The sequence below is a fragment of the Geotrypetes seraphini genome, chromosome 4 (assembly GCF_902459505.1).
Source record: "Geotrypetes seraphini chromosome 4, aGeoSer1.1, whole genome shotgun sequence".
In the NCBI taxonomy this organism is placed as follows: domain Eukaryota; kingdom Metazoa; phylum Chordata; class Amphibia; order Gymnophiona; family Dermophiidae; genus Geotrypetes; species Geotrypetes seraphini.
In genome coordinates, this window is record NC_047087.1 from 134,276,711 (window position 1) to 134,298,992 (window position 22,282).

Below are 22,282 nucleotides of genomic sequence, written 5' to 3' on the forward strand. Positions count from 1 at the left end.
TTTTTATTTTCAATGGTAGACAGGTGAGTTTCTTGGATAAAACAAAATATCTATATTTTGTTGCTTTAGGAATAGAAGTGTTCTTTTTCTTTTAATAGGATGGTTGAGGCCATTTACATTTAATGAATAAATTTTAATCTCCATTTAAAAATTATTACTAAGTTCATATATCTTAACAAATAATCTACTATATTGTAACCTTTTCATTAATATTTCATTTCTTCCTAATTTTTCCCCCTTTTCTCTTCCCCTGATTTAGAATTTACTATCTTAAATACAAAAACCCTAGAACCCAACCCTAATCCCACCCACAACCCCTCCCCTTCAATTTTACGATAACTTGAAAACATCAGAACAGGCAAGTTTCTAGTATCCCTCCCTTAAAAATCTATTTTTTTCTTTTTAAATAGAAATTAAATAATTATATGAGATTTCCCAATTCATATCAATCATCAAAAGAAAAAACAAATGTAACTTTAAAATAGAATTCTATCATTAAACATTGACTTAATATTCATATAAATCATATATAAGTACACTTCAATTATCATTTAATATCAACTAATAAATTCATTTAGAGATATTTTAAATATCTAATCTAGTTAAAACAACAGCAAAACGCAAGAATTCATCATTGCTTCACAATGTCAGATCAAAGAGTCATTTCCATTAAACAGCAAACCTAACTTTAAATCAGTAACTAATATTGAAGAAACTTTTCTCATCTTTGCAGTTTGTGTCCTGGAGGGCATTCCAAGTCTCAGAACTAGAAGTTCTAGCACCAGCCTTTCTCAATGGAACTAATTCAAATGATGCCGCCAGATATGGGGGAGGGAGGGGGGGAGCTGCAACTCGAAATCATCACGGGGCACGGTCCAGGACTTATACCCCAGGGGAAGCCCGGATCCAGCGGGAAACAGAAACTTTAAAATCGCAGTTCCAACTAAATCATCTCAGGGCATATCCGTCTGCTTTCTTCTGCCATGTATACTATTCAATTATAAAGATCACTTCACATCCATCTTACCCCAGCCACAAGACCATCCCGGAAACAGGAAGCAGAAAGGTCAGGTGCATTTCAACTTTTACCTCCGACTTCCTTTTTTTTTTTTCAAACTAATCCGTTCCCACATCCGACACCACAACCCCCATATCCACGATGCTTCCTCCGCTGCCGTACAGTTTAAGAAGTTCCTTATTTAATACCGAACCGATATACTGTAATCAATACCGATCCTCTTCTTCTTCACGCAGCCCTCCGGACATCCATACAGACGTGACTAATCCTGCTCAGCATTTGCACTTTACCATTCCTCCGCCATCCATACTCGATTTGAATCCCTTCATTAGAGACATTCCTTCCCAAAGTTCCAATTCAGAACACTAGACATCAGCAGGTATATTTAGCATCTTATAGACTTTTCTTAGTCAAAGGGTTTATGAATTATTAAAATTCTAAATCAGTTAATAGTTTCTTGCGACAGCCATTTTAGAACTAAAAAAAATTAAATAATAAAAAACAAATGACTAACTTTCTTTTTCAAATTAATTATGTTTTAGATAACAGATTTGCTTCATTTTTATATCTTTTCTTTGATTATTCCATTGGTGTTTCTTGAGAGGAAATGAATTCCTTCAGTTTTTCAGGATCACTGAATATATAAAACTTGTCTTTATGAGTGACCTTCATTTGAGACGGATAAAAAAGCCCATATTTAGCCCCCATCTCTTTTAGTGGTTGTCTTAATTGCAAGAATTTTTGTCTTTGCAGAACTGTTTCTTTGGCCAAATCAGGAACAATTATTAGTTTAGAATCCTTATATGATAGATTTTTTTGTGTGTGTTCAATCAGTTTTATTGAATTTTAGAAACAGACAAAAAACACAAAAGCAATAAAACAACAACCAGTGTTTTGCAGAAACACAATCAGATACAGCAGATGTGCAGGAAAACTAAATATATAATGCTATACCAAAGACCATACTGCTACATAATCAAGACAGATATAACCAAATATATGTCTGAATCGGCCAACAAAAGGCTTGATGTGTGCAGCAGAGAGACAAGAGGAATTAACATGAAGGGTGGCCTAAGGTGGTAAGTAAAGCACCTACAGTGATCTGCAATAGGACAAGACTGGTGATCACACATTATTGTAAGAACAGTAAGTGTTAGTCTTTTCAGCAGCAATATTTTGAATACATGCTAACAGTATTCCACCAAGTGTTGTGATGTAGAGAAGAAAAATTTTTCCAACAGGACAATATCATTTTAATTGCAATGAGCAACAAACACTTAAGTAGTTTGGATTCATGTTTGTCCAATTGGTTTTTCTTAAGCGCCGCTGCTCCATAAATAACAGTCTGAAATGAAAGCTCTTCATAAATGGGAAGTATCTGCCGCACAGTGACCCAGACTGCAGACCAGAATGAAGACAGTTGAGGACAGTTAAAGATCATATGATCTAGAGTACCTATAGCTTGTAAGCAAGACCAGCACAGGTTTGATGATGAAGAACCCAGTCTGGATAGTTTGAGTGGTGTCCAGTAAGCACGATGGTAAAAAAAGAGGACCGTGTGCATGATCGCTGATGATTTTAGTGCTTTGAAAGAGGACAGCCATAAGTCTTCCCAGTCCCACGAGTCAACAGGCACGACAGTATTACGTGCCCAGATATCATGAAGAGCAGTGGGCGGAGGAAATTTTTTCCTATGTAACAACTTATACCAAGCCAATGTTTGACCAGGTTGAGAATTAATTGAGGCTGACCACTGGAGGATAGTAGGTGGATCCGATAACAACTTGTTCTTCAAGTAAGATAACAAACAGTGCCTCATCTGAATCCATCAATAGTAATGCGTCGAGTCGAGATCATAAGCGGCAGCTATTGTTGGATAATCCAGGAATGTTTGGTCAGACATCAACTGACCTATAGACCAGATACCCTTTTTACGCCAAAATTTCCATTCCATATATTGACCCTGTATTTGCAAGAGTGGGTTGCGCCAAAGAGGAGAAGAAGTAGTAGAATTCCACGATATAGGAGCAATTTTGTCCAATTCTTCTAATGCAGATTTGGTGGATGACAGTATGGCATTAGCTCGGATAGTGGAATCCACTGAAGCAAACGGGACATACATGAGATGATCATGAGGAAGAAGGGCGGTTTCCAATTTCAGCCATGCAGGGCCATATCCAGGAGCAGAAGCTTCTAACCAACAAGAACCCTGCCTACACAAAAATGCAATATGGTATTCGTAAAAACTGGGAAAATTGACCCCACCATGTGCCTTTATACATTTCAATTTTTTCAGAGCAATATGCGGAGTCTTAGCATTCCACAAAAATTTGACCATTGTTGACTCAAATTTTTTATAGGCAGTAGCTGGAAGTAGGAACGGAATCATAGAGAGGATGTAGGTGACTTTAGGCGCCAAGACCATCTTGATGGAGTCCAGGCGGCCCCACCAGGACAATTTTAAGGGTGACCATCTGGCCGTGGTAGAAAGGATAATGTCCATGATGTAAGATATATTATAATCTCGTGTCTCCTCTAAAGAAATACCAAAGTAAACCCCCAGGTATTTAATCTTCGTTGGGGTATATTTGAGATGAAGAGCACGTACATCAGCACCACACGGGCAACCAGACAATGGCATAACTTCCGTCTTTGAAGTGTTAAGCTTGTATCCAGAGATGAGGGAGTAATCTTCTATCGTTTGTAAAACTGCAGGTAAGGAATCCGTCGAGGTGTATAGTTGGATATCATCCGCATATGCCAATAACTTAACAGTCACATCATTTAGTGTAAAGCCATCAATGTATGGGTTTGCTCTGATGGCAATGAGCAAAGGTTCTAATGCCAGATTAAATAGCAGTGGAGATAGAGGACACCCTTGTCTCGTGCCTCTCGATGGCGAGAACATTGCAGAAAAAATCCCATTGACACGTAGACATGTAGAGGGGTTTGAGTATAACACACTAATCATTTGGATGAAAGCATCTTGGAATCCAAACCACGATAAGACTTTAAACATATAAGACCATTCAACACGGTCAAAGGCCTTTTCAGCATCCAAGGCCATGGCAACATAAGGTGTCTCGCTGCCGGAAGCTAGGGAGATGATATGAGAGAACAATCTTGAATTATCACCTGCCAACCTGCCTTTCATGAAGCCGTTTTGATCCATGTGAATAAGTTTTGGCACAACCAGCTGAAGTCTAGAGGCTAACAGTTGAGCATAAAGTTTTGCATCGACATTTATTAAAGATAAAGGCCGATAATGTTGAATATATAACGGATCCTTCTCAGGTTTCAACAAGACAATAATCACAGCCTTTGTGAAGGAACCAGACGCCGAGCCCTGAGCAATAAGATGATTCAGGTAGCGCAATAACACAGGCAGGATGGAGTCTTGAAATGCAGTATAGAATTCCACAGATAGGCCATCGGGACCAGGAGCCTTGTGTTTAGCCATAGATTTTAAGACTACGCTCAAAGTTTCAACATCCAGTGGAGAGGACAGAAGCTGGTTGTCATCCTCATCTAATTTAGGACCAATGAGGGTCTGAAGATAAGTGGAAGATTTTTCCTCTATCTTTAAATACATATCAACAGCACCAAGCAATGCTTTTATCTATTTACAACATTACAGAGGTTTTTTGCCAGTGAGGTTATCGCCTAACCACCTGTAAACCACCATTGTGGTGGTGGGAGGGCCTCAGTCTGAGGCTTTTTCCTCTGTTTGTGTGTTGTTTATGATTTAGCTTGCAAGGTACCACAGACATCTAACAGACGTCCTCTTTAATCTTTGCGAAAGGTTCATTCTCAATCAGGGCTTCCTCAGAATAGTCTGTAAATCTGGATAGATGATGTAAAGTAGGTTTATGGGTGGTGGTTTTAACCCTATCCCTGCCTTTCTTGTGGTTCTTAAAGGGGACCATGGCAGGCACAGAGCCTGACTGGTCACACTAGCTAGATACCAAGTAACAAAACCAATTTTATTTTGCTTATCCTGGGAATAAGCAGTGGATTTCCCCAAGCCATCTCAATAATGGTCTATGGACTTCTCTTTTGGAATATTATCCAAACCTTTTTTAGGCCCCGCTAAGCTAACTGATTTCACCACATTCTCCAGCAACGAATTCCAGAGTTTAATTACACATTCTGTGAAGACAGATTTTCTCAGGATTTTTATAAATCTACTACTTAGTTTCTTCTTCTCATGCCCTCTAGTCCTAGTATTTTTGGAAAGAGTGAACAAGTGATTCACCTCTACCCTTTCCACTCCCTCATTATTTTATAGACCTCTGTCATATTGACCCCTGAGCCATCTCTTCTCCAAGCTGAAGAGCCCTAGCTGCTTTAGCCTTTCCTCATAGGGAAATCATCCCATTCCTTTTATCATTTTTGTCACCCTTCTCTATACCTTTTCTAATTCCGATTTCTTTTTTTAAGCTGGGACGACCAGAATTGCACACAGTATTCAAGGTGTGGCCATACCATAGAACAATACAAGGGCATTATAACATTTTCATCTTTGTTTTCCATTCCTTTCCTGATAATTCCTAACATTCTATTTGCTTGCTTAGCCACCACTGCACATTGAGTTGATAGTTTCAATGTATTTTCAACAGTGACACCTAGATTCTTTTCCTGGGCAGTGACTTCTAACATAGGACCCAGCATAGGTGTCGGAATGGAGGAGCCACAGGGGCCATGGCCACCCCAAAAATTGCCCCTCCTGTAGGTGATCCAGTCAGGGGATGGGGAACCCCACTTCTTGCGAGGGTGGGAGCTTGCTACCGGCCAGCGTGCCTCTCTAATGCACCCCTGCCAGCATCTAATCCCCCCTCCTCCCTCCCACCTGCTCACCCACCTGCCATGTTTAACTTCATAGAAAAGCACTGCCGCTAGCCTCGGTGTCTTCTCTCCACTGCAGCCAGCCCTAGTGGAAAAAAGAAGTTGTCAGAGAGGGCGGGCCACAGTGGAGAGAAGACGCTGAGGCCAACGGCACCGCAGCAGAGCGCTTTTCTATGAAGTTAAACACGGTGGGTGCGTGAGCAGGTGGTAGGGGTGAGGAGTAGATGCCAGCAGGGGCGTGTTACAGAGTGCCGACAGCTAGGTGTAGAAGGGAGGAGCATGTGGGACTGGGGGAAGGGAGAGGTATGGACAGAGGAAGTAAGAGAGAGATGGACATGAGGAAAGGCAGGGGGAGGGAGAAATGGATGTGGAGAGAGATTCGGGGAGGGGACAGAAGGGGGAGGAAGAGATAGGACAACTCAGGGAAAGCAGAGAAGGAAGAGAAGACATGGCTAGGAAACGGCAGAGGCAATATGGACTGGGGACTTTGAGATGTGAGAGATGTCATACTTGGGAGCTCACCAGGACCTCTGCCCATACTCTGCTGCTGCTGCTGCCTGTGGCTTTATGAAAAAAGAAGTGCAGCTGGAAAGAATGAGAAGACCTACTTGGATGTTTTAGAGCCAGCCAGAACACAGATATACACTCTTAGGAGGGGGCATGAACTTGGGACACAGAAGGGAGGGAGGGGGCATGAACTTGGAACATGGGATGGAAGGATGGGGAAAAGAGATTGTAAGATGGGGGAGGGAATAGAAAGGGAGAATTGTTAAGCATGGGTATAAGAAGGAAAGAGATGATGTACACGGGGAAAGAAAGAAAGAATTATTGAACATGGTGATAGGAGAGGCGTGAGGTAGAGAGAGATAAGAGGGAGAAATGTTGAATGTGGTGGTGGAGAGAAAATAGTGGGACTGATGGAAATGGATGCAAGAGGGAATGGAGGAAGAGATGTGGCATGGAGCTGGAGAGGGGTGATAGAAGCAGAAATGTTGGACATGGGGCTGGTGGGCAGGGGCAAAAGATGCTGCACACACAGTCTGGGGGATATGAGAGGCAAGGGAGTGAATGAGAAAGAAAGAGGAAGACATTGCACATGGGGTGGAGGAGAAAGGAAGAAATGGTGTGCAATGGTGGGAGGGAAAAAGAGTGCATTTTGTGTAGTTTAATTTTGTGGTTACTATTGTGTATTATTAAAAAGATTATATTGTGTGTATATGAAAAATGAATGGAAGAAATGGTGGTTACAATTAGTACTATTATTATGGGGGTGAGGTCTGGGGAGGAGCTTTTGGGCCCCCCAAACAAAAAAGCATTCTGCCTATGGAACCCAGCATCACATAACTATAGTTTGGGTTTCTCTTTCCCACATGCTTCACTTTGCATTTGCTCACATTAAACATCATCTGCCATTTTGGCACCCTGTCTCCCAAGGTTCTCTTGCAATTTTTCACAATCCTCTTGCGATTTAACAACTTTGAACAACTTTGTGTCATCAGCAAATTTAATTATCTCAATAGTTATTCCAGTCAATAAGAAAATAATAACAGCTAGTTCAGGCCAGGACAGTCAAGATCTAATGCCGAAGATGAGGAAGCAGGCTCGCCACAGAAGATCTACAAATACTAAGTCACATGGTCTCCAGCTCCCAATGGACAAAAGAAAGGTGCACAGCAGGCCCAGGACTCCTGGTGATATGAGAGGTATTTGGCCGAAATAGTTGTTGTCTCAGGGCCCAACAGCCGCTCCCAACAAGGCTGGTTTAATGATTGTGTGATGCATTGGCTGTGGTCCTTTGTTACCCTCATCTTATTTATTTATTTAGATTTTTATCCCGTCCTCCCAGTAGCTCAGAACGGTTTACAAGTAAACATTCACAATGGAGTGAATTGGACATACAAGATTATACAGTAGATTTAAATACTTGGACATACAAGACTGTGCAGCAGTTTAGATATAGGGACTATACAGCAAATTAAGAACAGTAGTTTAAATATAAGTAGTTTAGTTTAGATACAAGTTATTTGAGTATAGGCTGAGAGTGGACTATACAGAAATTTAGGCAGAAGATTAGAATGGAGAAAGAAGGGTAGAGGGGGTTGGGTGTAGACTGAGGGTGACCTTTAGTTGAAGAGGAGGGTCTTTACCATTTTCCGGAATGTCATTAGTGAGTTCTGTAGTCTGAGTTGAGGGGGGAGTTGGTTCCAGAGTTGGGGAATGAAGTGGCTGTCTGAGCGTTTGCGGGCGGTTTCTGAGAGGAGGGACCTTCCGGGGGGAATGCATAGGCATATCTCCATTTCTGAGCGGAGGGTGCAGGTGGGGATGTAGATGGATAGCTTGGATTTTATGTAGGAGGGGGTGGTGGCATAAATTCTTTTGTGTGCTATTGCCAGGGCCTTGAATGCACAGCGTTGGTTAATTGGGAGCCAGTGTTCAGCTCGGAGTGCTAGGGAGATGGGATCATGGTATTTGAGGTTGTTTAGGAGGCGGATAGCTGCATTTTGGACCCGTTGGAGGCGCTTGAGATCTTTTTTGGTTATTCCATTAAATAGAGAGTTGCAGTAATCCATTCTGGAGAGGACATATGTGTAGAGGAGTTGGGCTAGGACAGGTGTGGAGATGTAGGGTTTGATCCTTCTCAGTTGGTGGAGGTAGTAGAAGGAGGTAGAGACTACTTGGGATATGTGGGTGGATAGGGATAGGTGTCCGTCTAAGGTTACTCCTAGGCTGCGTACTTGATCTGTTGCCATTAGTAGAGAGGAGTCCCATGAAAGTGTTGGGCGTGTGTATTTGGTGTTTTTTTCCTGATCCATAAGAGTTCGGTCTTAGAGGTGTTCAGTTGTAGTTTGTTGTTTGTCATCCAGGTTTTCATGTCAGAGAGGCAGTTTTGGAGGTTAGCAATTTGGGATGATCGGTTTTCACCTAGAGGGAGGAGCAGCTGGATGTCATCGGCATAGGAGTGGATTTTAATGTTGTACTTTTGCGCTATATCAATGACAGGTCTGATGTAGAGGTTGAATAGGAGGGAAGATAGAAGGGCACCTTGGGGAACACCATATTTGATAGGCTTAGGGTTAGATTTGTGCGTCCCTAGAAGGACAGTTTGGGTCCTTTGGTGCAGGAACGAGGTGATCCATTGGAGGGCAGAGTCCTTGATTCCAAGGTCATAGAGTCTGGATATGAGGAGGTAGTGGTCAACCGTGTCAAAGGCAGCACTGAGGTCAAGTAGGACTAGTAGGGCATCGCTGCCTTTGTCGAGTATTGACCAGCTGTCGTCGATGATATCTAGGAGTACTGACTCTGTGCTGTGGCCTGTTCAGAAGCCGGATTGAGCATGGGATAGAGCAGCTTGTTCTTCTATGAAAGGGTGTAGTCAGCGGAGCACAATTCATTCTAGGAGTTTGGAGACAAATGGGAGGTTGGAGACCTGGCGATAGTTGCTGGGTTCGTTAGGGTCAAGGGTGGGTTTTTTGAGAGTGGGTTTGATAATAGCTGATTTCCAGCTGAGGGGAACTGTTCCTGTGGAGAGGGAGGTGTTAATAATGGAGAGGATGGATTCTGCCATGGCGTCTTCTGTGGACAGCAGGAGGCTGGATGGGCAGGGATCGAGGTTGGTGTTGGAGAGTTTGAGTTCTCTCAAGGTTTCGAGAACCTTGGCATGCGTGGCCATATCAAATTGGGGGAGAGTGGTAGAGGATGGGGTATTTGGGTTAGGCTGAGGGTATGCAGGAGTGGGGTTGGTGTTGGTGTCAAGATTATTGCGGATGGTTTGTACTTTGGACTGGAAGAAGTTCGAGAGAGTCTCACTATCAAGTTCTGTTTGGTTGGTGTGGCTTTTTCCTTGGGCGCTGGTGAAGAGTTGGTTGTGAGGGTGAATAGTTGTTTGGATCTAGCAGGGGCTAATTGTAGGAGGCGAGAGTTGTAGGCTTTCTTCGCTTCTATGATGGCAGCTTTGAAGGTAATGGATGTGCTTTTCCAGTGGGCTTTGGTTTCTGAATTTGGGTGTTTGATCCAATTCCTTTCTGCTTTCCTCAGATCGTTTTATGGATCGGAAGTCACTGGTGTACCAGGGAGCAGGTGTTTTATTGGTGGTTATTCGAGTTGTTTTTGTCTGGGCAAGGCTGTTATAGAGGGATTGGATGTTGGAGTGCCACGTGGAGGCTGCTAGGTTGCATCAGAGTTCAGTCATTTTTTTCTTTCTTTCTTTTTTATTCCAAGTGCTGCTGGGATGTCAGGAGGCAGAGTTCGTCTCCCACACCGTCCCGATTCAGATCCCTGCAGTGAGGAGGTGTGCTGAGGCGTCATGCAGCTCCCGTTGGTAGTGGAGCTGTTCTGAAGTAGGAGATTCAAGTTTAGAGTCCTGCTAGGGAAGTCAGGAGGCAGAGTTCGTCTCCCACACCGTCCCGATTCAGATTCCTGCAGTGAGGAGGTGTGCTGAGGCGTTGGGCAGCTCCCGTTGGTAGTGGAGCTGTTCTGAAGCTCTATCTGTTCTGAAGCTCCAGCTCTATCAGCCACAGGCGCCGGCTGCTCTTCATCGTCGGTCTCCACTGCAACCCTCAGCAAAAGGAGAGGCCAGCAGCGATAACACAGCATAAGAACAGGCCACCACACATCAGGAGAGCAAGGCTCCAAATGAGTGAGCTGGCACTGAGGCAGAAAGGCAGTGCTCTTGCTAGCATGCAGGATGACCCCTTAAGCTGCCTCCTCAGTAGTATAATGGGTACACCTCATATCAAACTGATTGACAGGTGAGATAAGAGGATTGACCAATCAGTGTTCACTTCCGGGTTAAGTCACACCCACTCCACATCCACTCTGCCCACTTTTACCCAAACCCCGCCCATGCCCTGCCCACACGCCCACTTTTACCTAAGCCCCACCCAGGCCCCACCCCTCCTGCCCAGGTCCTGCCCACTCTCCACACATGCCCCGCCCATCCCATAGGAATGAAAAGTGGTGGCTTCGCCCATGCCCCTCCCTCAGGCTACATCACCGGAAATGCACTTTCTGATGACATCACCAGAAATAGGGCATGTTTGACCCTGGAAATATGCTTTCTGATTATATCAGTGGAAATGGGAGTGCTTGCCATACTGGAAGTGCACATTCTGATGACATAGGTGGAAACAGGGTAAATGGAGTGCCGGAAATGCGCTTTTCTGACCACAGCAGCGGAAACAGGGTAAATGAAGCACCGGAAATGCGCTTTTCTGATGAGACGGAAATGTATTTTCTGATGATGTTAGCAGAAACCCCAGGAATTTATGTGGCCAGAAAAAAATTTTAAAAAGTGTCTTTATTTTAAGTCTTTTAGTTAAAAGACAGGTTTTAAGAGCTAATTGTTAGAGCAATGCACAAACAGCTTAGAAAAGGGGGGGGGGGGAAAAAGACATTTATAGCTGCCTTTTTTTCTTTCCTGGTTTTTAACAGACACTTCAGTAGGAAATCTTAGTTAATAATTGTGGGTAAGAGTAACACCCAGATTGTCATGGTGACAACTGATAAGCTGGTTCATCATAAAGGTTCTTGCAGCCCTGATAAAGCCAAGGGGAGAGGGGTAGGTGTGTTTAAACCTGTCTGAACATGTCCTTGCCTATTGGTATTGTCATAGTGACATATACCTTAGCTTTTAACAATCTGAAAAAACAACCTCTGCCCCTAACGATCTCTATTAAAAGGCAGAGTTTTAAGATTTTTTTTTAGAGTGAAGTTAATAGAGCTGACTGGAACAGGGTACAGATGAAGGAATCTGAACCATATTTATTATGATCCAAACGCAGCAGACAGCTATGGAGGCATTAAATCTCTACTTCAAGCGGCTAAAAAGAGCAATATTACCAGAACTTAAATCAATTATAAGTGTATCTGTATACTGCATTATAAAGAAATGTCTGCAAAGCGTGAAGGATGAAGACGGTGAAGCCTGTTTAATACGAGCTGAGGGGCAAAAGCACCACGATTGCTTGATGTGGGGGCAAAAGGATATACAACAGAAATTCAGGAAGACTTGTGACATACTATGCCTGGAATGTGTGGTAAATATAGTCACTTTTGTAGGCTATAAAATAAAAATACTGAAACCATTAATATAATCATTGATTTAATCAGGGATATTAAGACCTCTATAAACGGGACATGACTGCTCAATAGATTGGTCAATTTCATGAGAGATGGTGAGTCGGTGACTATATAGAGATTGTAAATGATTAATCCGTGACATTGATTATAAATCATTCTTTAAAAGAAATGCTTTTAAAACATGTTTTTGTTCTGGGGGGTTTGATGGAAATACAGTATGTAACTGCTTGTTTTGTTTTGTGTTTTTTGTATAAAAGTTTAAACTTGTAACGTTCAACTAAAACATTTATTGATGCAAAATAAAGATTTTTGAAATTACAAATGTGTGATGTGTTTTAAGAATTGCTAGCCACGTGAATTAACATCCCAAACTAAAACAATAGAAGATGTGACAGGTTATAAGGAATAATGCTCTAGATATGTAGGTGTTAATTTGATATCTAAATTGACTAAACATGACAAACAAGATCTATATGTATCTGTAGCAGAGGACAACTTCTGTAGAAAGTTGTAAGTGTATAAAAATACGCTGTGACAAGACCAATGAGCGTTCTGGTTTTTGTGGATGTTACACCGGACCCCGGATACATCAACCGCTAACATGGTGAGTAGAAAAGGTTTTTTTTATTTTTTTGTTTTTAGGGATATCATTTTTTTCTGCCTCTGAATCTATCATTGCATTTAAAAACAGGAACGGGAATCTGATTGTAGAAATAAACTATCTCTTACCAGAAAAAGACAATAGAGATTGTTAAAAATAAGTAACAGTTGTATTATCTGGCACATATGTTGTTGTTTTTGGGTTTTTTAAAAAAGCAGCATCTACAAAACATTCTTTTTACGTTATGATTAGAACAAGAAACGGCTGGAGAACCGACACCTTCTACATCAACAAGTTCTAACCAACAGCCGGATCCTTACTGGAAGCCAGAAGATAAATGAAATAGTAAGTATAATGGTTTTATAAGGTGATTAGTGTTAAAAGAAGAATTTCTATACTGTACTTTTATAATTGTTGATCAAGAAAATGTTAGGCAGTCAGATCCCCCCAAAAATGTGTATTAATAGTTATGCTATGTTATAAATTGTAGATCGGGAAAATGTTAGAAAATCGCAAGCAGATACCGTGAACCTGACAGAAAAGTCTAATAGGAAAAGGTCACATAGTGAAAACTTCTTAGACTGTGAATCAGAGCCCATAGGTGCTTACCGGCAACCAAAAGATAAACAAAATAGTAAGTATTCTGGTTTTGTAAGGAGACTAATGTAAAAAGAAAATGTCATTACTTTTATAATGGTTGATCAAGAAAATGTTAGGCAGTCAGATCCCCAAATTAAAAAAAAAGTGTATTAACGGTGACGCTGTTTTGTAAATTGTAGATCAAGAAAACGTAAGAAAGTCACAAGCAGATACTGTGAAGCCGACAGGAAAAAGAAACAGCGAAATCGTCTCAGAGCTGGACAGCACAGAAGATGGAGAATGTTATGAAGTTGATAATTATTCTGATAGCAACAATGTGTCAGAGGACTGGTCAAATAATGGTGCATTAGGTCCTTCTGAAGATTCAGAACCAATCAGCTATGTCCAGTTTGTGAAAAGATGGGATCGTAAACTGGACAAGTTTCATGGTGTACTTTATTCAGAAGAATTTTGTTTCATTAATTTAGACAGGATAACTTCATTACATGAGGCTCAAAAAGCCACACACCAAAGCATTGAACAATATCCTGGACAATGTTAGCAACAGAGTTTCGCCCTGGTGACTACGTACAAGTGCATCTACATTCATTGCTTTTTCACAACTCCTTGTTTTCTGGTAAATTAAATCCCGAATCGCTAGATGCTGATGATTTCTTAGACCAGGTTGCTAAACTCCTTCAAAGTCACAGAGAAATACAGGTCTGTGATTTATTCCGTGTTGTTGTATATGTAATAAGAAACAAGGGTGGTGGGGCCCATAGAGTGTTAAAATCTATACTGTTTAGGCAGATTTTGCAGAAAAAAGGATGTATTTAATAGATTTGAATAACACAAAAACCTGTGTTTTGCCGGTAGTCTTATAGTACTTACACAGATACTGAGCTGTTAACACGTGCTGAAAAGCTACATAATGATTTGGGGTGCTCGGTACATAAAAAAGTCATGTTCGATGATGTAGCAACAATTGAACAACATTTAAAGATAAATATAAGAGTTGTTTTATACAACTCGTGGTGTTGCTTTAAAACATCAGATCAACCCATGTATCCTAAAACTGTTTTCTTGTTGCTACACGATGATCATTTCTACGGCATAACTGATGTAAAAAAATTCTACAGGGAGTGTATTTTCTGTACTTTTTGCCAGAAGCCCTATAGTCATGACCACTCCTGTACATTATGGTGTCGTCTTTGTTTGACACAAACGTATTTGAACAATGTCAGTGTACAACAGAGATGTCCTAAATGCAAAATGTGTTGTCGCTCTAAAGACTGTTTAGATAGACATGCAGCTGGCACAGAAAAAAGAAGTGAAGTGTTTATCTAAAATGTCAGAAATGCGAGTCCTATGTGAACGAGAAACATAAATGTAAGGGTAGGATGTGTAAACTATGCCGTGAACCCCTAAGCGGTGATGACAAACACTTATGCTTTATGACCCCTATCGATAAACTCGAAACGATTGTGAATGTATGCAGGAAACGTGGTGGCACGTACCTAATTACATGTATGATGAGGGCTTGAGCGATACAAGAAAATGGAAATTCAAGGGTCTTGAGTGTATTTCCGCCAAAAAATCTGGAAAAGAGAAGAAGTCCGCATAGGAAGACAGCACTGGGATCAACATGATTAGAACAAATAAAATGCTTATACAACAAAAATAGAAAAAATGTAACTGGAATATGTCAGCTTCGGAAAATGTTCAACTCTAATATTTTTGTATTGTGTTTGTTATAAGAGAAACTGTATTTGTTTCTTTTTTTTTTTGATGCAGCAGTTCATGAGCCAACTTTCCAAAACAGCTGAGGTTGCTAAATTAAACACAGAGTACAAACATACCCTGTCACACGTATTCAGCCCCATTCTCACTCTGTAGGACCCTTCTTGAGCTGTCTCCAGAACATTTTCCTTTGCTGCAGTCTCCTCTCTACCCCCTCCCTGCAACCCCAGTGCTATGCTACCTTTTCTGCAGTGGCTCCTTCTCAAGCTAGGTCATAGCAGCAAGAGGAGCAGCACTAAGAGAAACTAAAGTATCCCACAGAGGCTTCTAGTTCTCAGCAGGGCTCTGCTGTCATCCCACCCCCACAACAAAAGGAAGTGTTATATCAGGAGTGGAATATCAGCAGAAGCTAGTATAGTTTAGCCACTGGAAGTCTCTGCAGGAAGGGCTCTTAATGTTTCTGTTAATGTTATCCTTCTTGCTACCTTGGTCTAAGCTGGATAAAGGAGCCAGAGAAGAGACAGAGATGCTGGACTACTCAAAGGAAAGATGAGAGAGAATGGTGAAATATTAGACTGAATGGGGAGTGGGAGGAGAGAGAGGTGTAGAGATATTGGACTAGAAGCAAGAGGAGAGAGAGGTGGAAATGCTGAACTGGAAGGGAAGAATAGAAGCAAGAGTGTGGTATACGGGAGTGGAAAAAAAAAATAAAATAAGATGCTGAGAAAGAAGTGGAATGGAAAATGGGGGAACTGGGGAAAGGGTGATAGTAGGAGATGGACTAAAGAGAGATTAAATTAATTCTTTGCTTCTACTACTATTTATTTCTAAAGCACTGACAGGCGTACGCAGCGCTGTACATTTTAACATACAATAGACGGTCCCTGCTCAGAAGAGCTTACAATCTAGTTTAGACAGGACATTTTGGGGTTGGGGAGATTATGGTAGAGGAAATAATACAGTGGGTATAGGTATCTGACAGCAGTGAGTGGGAGTTAGGAGTTGAAAACAGATTTTAAAAAGTGGGCTTTTAGCTTAGATTTGAACGCTACTAGGGAGGGAGCACAACGTATTGATTCAGGTAGCCTGTTCCAGGCATACGATGCCGCAAGAAAGAAGGAATGGAGTCTGGAGTTGACAGTGGAAGAGAAGGATACAGATAAGAGGGGCTTGCCTGACGAATGGAGATCATGGGGAGGAGCATAGGGGGAGATAAGTGAAGAAAGATATGGGGGGGGGCTTCAGAGCGAGCGCACTTGTAAGTCAGCAAGATGAATTTAAACTGTATTTAGAGATGAAGCAACTTGAGGAGAGGGGTAATGTGAGAATAGCAGCTCTCACGGAATATGAGTTGCGCAGCAAATTTTTGAATGGATTGAAGAGGCACGTGAGATGCCCGAGAGAAGTACATTGCAGTAGTCTAAGCGCGAGGTGACGAGAGTATGGACAAGAGTTTTGGTCGTGTGTTTAGAGAGAAAAGGATAAATTTTGGTAATATTATAGAGGAGAAAGTAACAGGATTTTGGTGGTCTGTTGGAATTGCGCAGAGGAGAGAGAAGAGTCACAGATCACCCCAAGGTTGCAAGTTGACAAGACATGGAGGAGGATAGTATTATCCACCAAGATTGAGAATGGCAGGAGGGGGAGGGGAGTTTAGGTGGAAAGATAAGGAGTTTAATTTAAGCCATATTCAGTTTGAGATGATGGTGAGACATCCAAGTGGCAATGTCGGACAGGCAGGCTGAAATTCAGGCCTGAACTCCCGCAGAGATATCCGGCGTGGAGAGGTAGATCTGGGAGTCATCAGTATAGAGGTGATATTGAAAACCAGCATACCAAGAGATCAGCATACCAAGAGAGCGGGTATATATGGAAAGAGGAGAGGGCCCAGGACAGAGCCTTGGGGTATGCCGATAGACAGCGGGATGGCAGCGGAGGAGGATCCTCTGTAACATACGCTGAAGGTACGATGAGAAAGATAGGAAGAAAATCAGGAGAGAGCAGAACCCCGGAATCCCAGCGAGGACAACACGTCGAGGAGGAGGTGGTGATCAACAGTGTCGAAGACAGCACACAGATCGAGAAGAATGAGGATAGAGTATAGTCCATTGGATTTGGGCAGGAGCAGGTCGTTAGAGTCTTTAGCAAGGGCAGTTTCAGTAGAGTGAAGAGGGCAAAAGCCCAATTGAAGCAGGTCAAGAATATTATGGGAGGAAAGGAAGTCCAGGCAATGGCGGTGAACAGCACGTTGAGCAGTTTGGATAGGAAGGGGAGGAGGTAGATAGGGTGGTAGTTGGAAGGGGGACTTAGGGTCAAGCGAGGGTTTTTTAAGTAGGGGCATAACTACAGCAGGTTTGAAGACATCAGGAACCGTAGCAGTGGAGAGCAAAAGATTGAGGATGTGACATATGAGAGGGATTACAGCGGGAGCGATGGATCCAAGCAGGCAGGTAGGAATCAGATCAGCGGTACAGGTGGTGGGTTTGGAGAAGGAGAGAAGGTGAGCAGTTTCCTCTTCTGTAATTTCAGAAAAGGAAGAAAGGGTAGTAAGGGTTGTCGAAGAGAGGTTGACAGAGCGGACAGTCGGAAGGGGCGGCGGGGGAGGCGACATAGATGAGAATTCAAGGTGGATCTTGTGAATCTAGTCATAGAAGAACTCTGCCATCATCTGGGGGAGAGCGAAGAGGGGATAGGAAGCAGGGCACTTTGAGTAGAGAGTTGAGCATGGCAAAGAGACGGCGAGGGTTAACACTAAGAGAGTTGGTTAAATGGTTGTAGTAGTCCTGTTTGGCAAGCGAGAGGGTTGATTGGAAGGACGTAAGCATGAATTTGAAATGAACAAAGTCAGCTAACGTGCGGGATTTAAGCCAAAGATGTTCAGCAGCTCGAGCACAGGATCAGAAGGTTTAGTGAATCTAGCCCTATGTTAGGAGTCACTGCCCAGGAAAAGGATCTAGGTGTCATTGTTAAGGATATGTTGAAACCCTCAGCTCAATGTGTGGTGGTAGCTAAAAAAGCAAACTGAATGTTAGGAATTATCAAGAAAGTAGGGGAAAACAGGAATGGAAAATGTTATAATGCCCTTGTATCGTTCTATGGTACAGCTGCAAATGGAATACTGTATGCAGTTTTGGTTGCTGTATCTGTTTTAAGTTGATTTAGGGACTGGCCCTAACTTATCTTTTATCTCATTTTATGTTGTATAGTCCTATAAGGAAAACTAGGAATTCATATTTATTTGCTTATCCAAAAATTACTGGTTGCAGATACAAGACTTTTTTGGATAAGACTCACATTTCAAGCAGGTAAACAGCAATTTTGGCTGGGTAAATACATTGGTGAAGCTATGTTGTCTTATGATGCATTTCATAAAGAAATTAAGTCAGCGCTGTTTGACAAATTTATTTCTTAAACGTGGGTACTATTGTTAGCAAAACCCTACTTTGAGTATATCTAAGTAACTGTTGTATTTTTAACTATTTGTATTTCACTGATTGTCCAGCCTTCTGTGTAAACCGCCTAGAAATTGTTTGATTATGGCGGTATAGAAGAATAAAGTTATGTCATGTTATAGTGGAATTAGAAAAGGTACAGAGAAAGGGAAAATTATAAAATGAAAATTATAAAAGGTTTGGGACTTCCCTATGAGGAAAGGCTAAAGTGACTAGAGCTCTTCAGCTTGGAGAAGATATGGCTCAGGGGTGATATGCTAGAGGTCTATAGAATACTGGGTGGAGTGGAAAGGATAGATGTGAATCGCTTGTTCACTCTTTCCCAAAATACTAGAACTAGGAGACATGCAATGAAGCTACTAAGTAGCAGATTTAAAACAAACTGGAGAAAATATTTATTCACTCAATGTGTAATTAAACTCTGGAATTTGTTACTGGAGAATTTGGTGAAAGTGGTTAGTTTAGCAGGATTTTAAAAAGGTTTGGATAATATCCTAAAAGAAAAGTGCATAAACCATTATTAAGATGGCTTGGGGAAATCCACTGCTTATTCCTAGGATAAGCAGCATAAAATCTGTTTTACATTACATTAGTGACTTCTATTCCGCCTGTACCTTGCAGTTCTAGGCGGATTACAAAAGAGCTGACTGGACATTTCCAGGAACATTACAATTTTGTTGGTTACACATTGGGTAAAAATAGCTGGATAATTCCAGGGACGTTACAATTATTTTTGGTTACAAATGAGATAGGGTAGCTGGATTATTTCCGTAGCACTTGCGAATTAGATAGTAAGATGATTGGACATTTCTAGGTAATTACAAACAAGATAACAGTTAAGATAGCTGTACATTTCTTGGAGCATTACATTTTAGGGAACTGTATTCTTGGTAAAAATTTTGAACTGTATTCTTGGTTGATAATTTGAGGAGGAAAAGATTACCAAAGGAGTGGAGGCTTTGGGAGAGGAATTTTACCAGGGAGGGGAGGAAAGAGAGGGAGAGTTAAGGTATCTGGATAAATTTTTTGACTAGCAGTGTTTTGATTTCTTTTCGAAATGTTTTGAGGTCGCTCGTAGTTGTCAACAGGTTGGAGATGGAGTGGTCGATTTTCGCTGTTTGCATTGCAAGGAGGTTGTCAAACATTTTCTTGCACTGAGTACCTTTGAGTGGAGGGTAGGCAAATAGGGTCAGGGTTCTTCTTTGTCTAGTGGTGAGGATTTGATTTAGGTGATTTTTATGTAGGAGGGGGCAAAGTTGTTTAATGCTTTGAATAATAGACAGTAAAGTTTGAATTGAATTCGGGCTTGAATTGGTAACCAGTGAGAGTCTAGGTAGGCAGAGCTGATGTGGTCATATTTTCTCAGGGAGTAGATCAGTCTGAGAGTGGTGTTTTGTATAGTCTGAAGCTGTTTTATCATGTTGGCAAGGCATGGCAGTTAGAGGGAGTTGCAGTAGTCCAGTAGACCTAGTACTAGGGATTGGACTATGAGCCTGTATTGCTCTATGTCAAAAAATTTTCTTATTTTATGTAGATTTCTCATAATTAAGAAAGCTTTCTGGGTTGTCTTATTGATTTGGGCCTGTCGAAGTGGAAGATGATATTTTCTTTCTCAAGGGACCCTCGGCCACAAGAGGGCACCCGCTCAAACTCAGAGGCGGAAAATTTCATGGCGATACCAGAAAGTATTTCTTCACAGAGAGAGTGGTTGATCATTGGAACAAGCTTCCAGTGCAGGTGATCGAGGCAGACAGCGTGCCAGACTTTAAGAATAAATGGGATGCCCATGTGGGATCCCTTCGAGGGTCAAGATAAGGAAATTGGGTCATTAGAGCATAGACAGGGGGTGGGTAAGCAGAGTGGGCAGACTTGATGGGCTGTAGCCCTTTTCTGCCGTCATCTTCTATGTTTCTATGTTTCTATGTTTCATCTGTCTATCGTTACTCCTAGGAGTTTGAGTTCGGGCTGTATTGGGTATTTGGTGGCCTTGATTTCCAATTCTGTGATGGTGGGGGTTTTGGCCTTTTCGAGCAGAAGGAATTTTGTTTTATCTGAGTTTAGATTTAGTTTGTGGTCTGCCATCTATTTTTCCATTGCATCTAATGTTTTTTCCAGTTTTATTGTTGAGGTGGAGTCTGCTGAGTCAAAGGGGAGGAGTATGGTGATGTCGTCCGCGTAGCAAGTGGTTCCGAGGGAGGAGATAAAGAGGTTGAAGAGCGTAGGTGATAGTGGAGATCCTTGTGGAACTCCACAGGGGTTGGACCATGGATCAGAGTTGAGGTTGTTGGACTTTACTCTGTAAGTTCTAGATTTGAGGAATCTTTGGAACCAGTTGTATACCCTGCCTGTGATCCCTATGGCTTCAAGTATTTGTAGTAGTATGGAGTGGTCGACCAGGTCGAATGCAGCAGAGAGATCAAGTTGAATTAGCAGCATTTTTTTGTCTTTGCTAAGGTGCTGTCGAGCTGTGTCTAGTAGGGATACTAGTAGTGTCTCTGTGCTGTGGTTAGTTCGAAATCCTGATTGTGAAGGATGAAGTAGGTTGTGATCTTCCAGGTAGTTGGTGAGGAGTTGTGCAACTAGACCTTCTATTATTTTAACATATATAGGTATTGAGGCGATGGGTCTGTAGTTGGAGGGGTTATCTATTGGGCTTTCGTGATTTTTCAAAATTGGGGTGATATTATGATCTCTCCTAGGTCCTATGGGAATTGGCCTTCCGCTAATGTGGTTTGAATCCATTGCATGAGGCTAGGTTTGAATTTGGTGAAGGCGTTTGTCATCAGGTAGGTAGGGCAGTTGTTTAGGTCGCAAGAAGCTTGGCTGTATTTCTTGTAGAGTCGATTCATTACAGATCAATGTAATATTGGGAAGTTGGTCCAGCATCTGTCTGCAGCAGTGGCTTCTCCTATTGGTGGGTTTGTAGTTATCTCGTCGAGGTGGGTGTGTGAAATGTTGAAGGTGGTCCTGATCGGTGATCTTGTTTTTGAAGTGGTCTGCAAGTTGGATGGCTATTGGTGGGTGGCTTCCTTGTGTAGCTAGGAAAGGTTTGGTATCGGTGAGGTTCTTTACTAGATTGAATAGCTTTTTTGTGTCTAGGATTTCCGAGCCTACCATTTTGGAGTAGTAGGCTTTCCGATTTTTCCTTGAGTTTGATCTTATATTGTTTGATGAGGTTTCTCTATGCTATTTTAGTGTGTTCTAGGTTCTTTTTTTCCATTCTCTTTCTAGTTGTCTGCAGTGCCTTTTTAATTGGAGAAGTTCGGTGTTGAACCATTTGTCTGATGGTCTACAGATTCTCAGTTTTGATTTTTCTGGAGCAAACTCATTCAGGATGGTTTCACTTAAGGTTCGCCATTGGGATATGAATTCGTTTGGGGCTACAGTATCGATTATGAGGTCTGCCTTATCCCAGAATGTGGTGGGTTCAATTTTTTGGTGTGTTTTGAAGGGGATTTTAAGGGGATGAAGTTTGTTGTTGCATTGTGCCCAGTTGATGTTAAAGGTGTATTTGTAGTGGTCTGACCAGAGGGAGGGGTGCCAGGCCCCGTTTGAGATGTGGATTAGAGAATGACACAGGGAAAAAATCTGTCCCCGTCACTGCACTGTTCCCGGCCCACCATCCTCTGCCCCGCCACCGCTGTTCCTTTCACCACCCCGTCACCGTCACCGCTATCCCTTTCACCGCCCCGTCACCGCCACTGCCATCCCATTCACTGCCCCGTCACCGTCCCCACAGCATCCATATAAGCCTTAGTACTGCAATATTTAGCTTATTCCTTTCTTATAAATCAAAGTTCCTGCTGCTGAACTAGAGAAAGAGATGTTCAGCTGGCAGGGCTTTGTTTATAAATTTTTATCAACACAACTAATATACTACTTTATCCTAAAGCAAAAAATAAATAAATAAATAGAATTTTTTTTCTACCTTTGTTGTCTGGTTTCTGCTTTCCACATCTTCTCATTCAA